The sequence below is a fragment of the Aotus nancymaae genome, unplaced genomic scaffold (genome assembly GCF_030222135.1).
Source record: "Aotus nancymaae isolate 86718 unplaced genomic scaffold, 86718_ANA_hifiasm-v0.15.2.pri h1tg000108l, whole genome shotgun sequence".
NCBI classification, from domain to species: Eukaryota; Metazoa; Chordata; class Mammalia; order Primates; family Aotidae; genus Aotus; species Aotus nancymaae.
Genome location: NW_026988523.1, coordinates 1750139 through 1751838, shown reverse-complemented (window position 1 = coordinate 1751838; position 1700 = coordinate 1750139). Strand labels below are relative to the sequence as shown.

The following is a 1700-nucleotide window of genomic DNA, read 5'->3' as shown; positions in this document are numbered from 1 at the left end:
TGAATGGTTCCAGGGCAGGGAGCAAGAGTTCACAAATACGGTGTCTTCAATGAAACCATCTAACTAATGCATCCACGTGAGAGACTCAAATCTAACACTTGGCAAAAGTATAATCTGGGATGCTGAGGTCCCCACTTTTAGTGAAAGCCAAAGGCCCTAGGTCAAAATGGTAAAAAGTCTCTGACTAACTACCCTAGGACAGCTAAGGTCCTTTCAGGAAGAAGAGAGAGAAACACTAATCACCCCTCCCTTCAAGTTTTAACAGCCAACAGGAATCTGTGCTCTGAAAAGTCACAAACACCTTTTCCCAGGATTATGAGCAACTACAACAACTGGCCAGATGTGTTAGCAGCAGAAAAGCTGGGCATTACCTGTGTGAGCATCCTGGGCAGCCTGAGAAGACAGTGACTGGTGGGACCACGGTTTCTGGAGATAATACTGTGTTGTCAAGAATTTTGCAGCAGTCTTTCAACACACCCCGGCACCCAATCACACAGCTCTTGCCAACATAGGAACCAATCTGAGCTGGGCTGACCATACGATCATCCTCAATAAAGACATGGTCCCCAATATGTAAAGGAAAGAATGCAATACCTTTGCTGAGTGTCTTGAAAGGTGGCGGCCTTATGACACTATGACTTTTCACAACACCATGGCGTCCAACTCACGTTTGCCAGATCCCCTAGGATAATACAATCATTCATCACAACAGTCTTGCCATTGAGAACGATGGTCTAGATTCCACACAACACTGACTGGCAACTGACTTTGTTCCCAGATGCTCTCTCGATGTACTCAGACTTGTAGAGCAGCTCACCCAACACCATGGCCACCATCTCCCTCCCTCTGCCCTGGATCCCGTCGGTCAGTCGGTCGGTCTTTCTGAGATCCTGCCGTTCCAACATTTCTATCTGGCCACGGCATTTCTCTGCTGAAACCCTTAAATGAGGCCACACAGCCCAGGGGCTGTGCTCAAATGCATGGTCTCTGAGGCTGGACCACCTGGTTTCAATCCTGACTCTCGTTTCTAGCACAGGTTTCTCATCTGTAAAATGGGGATACTGATGGCACCTGTCTCTTAGAGTTGCTTTAAAAACTGATTGAGGTCGTAGAGTAAGCATCTGTAAATAGCAAAGAGTGGAGAACAATATGATTGTTTAAAAATCTAAGCTTCTTAAATGGTCGATAAAAGTCTTTACTATCTATTCCACTTACCTTTCCAGCCCCATCTCTCAATCTCCCCAGCCAGCACACACTGCGTCAGACACACTGAGCCTAGTGCGGACCCTGAAAGGACCTCTCACTCTCTCTCTCTCTCTCTCTCTCTCTCTCTCTATCCCTCTCCCCCCCCCCTCTCTCTCCCTCTCCCCCTCTCTTTCTCTCTCTCTCTCTCTCACTGTCTCTTCCCTCTCTCTCTCTCTCCCTCCCTCCTTCCCCATTAGTTCTCTGCCTGCCCAGTTGCTCCTAGCCTTCCCCACCCCTGCTCCCCAATGCGTCAGTGCTCTCTGTGCCCACACAGCTCCCTCGTGTGGTAGGGTCCAGCCCTGCAGGGTCCTATGAGCCCCTCTCTACTGGTGCGGAGATGAGAAACTGTGGAAGTAAAAGACACAAGACACCGAGATGAAGAAAGGCAAGTCTGGGCCCAGGGGTCCACTGCCAACCAAAGCGTGGAGTCCGGCAGGGGCCCCGAGTGCCCGGAC

The 1700-nt window shown here is 49.8% G+C and overlaps 1 pseudogene; it reads right to left on the bottom strand.

Moving 5' to 3' along the window:
• Positions 1-367: 367 nt before the first annotated feature.
• Positions 368-827, bottom strand: LOC105711536 (dynactin subunit 5-like; annotated as a pseudogene).
• Positions 828-1700: the final 873 nt, after the last annotated feature.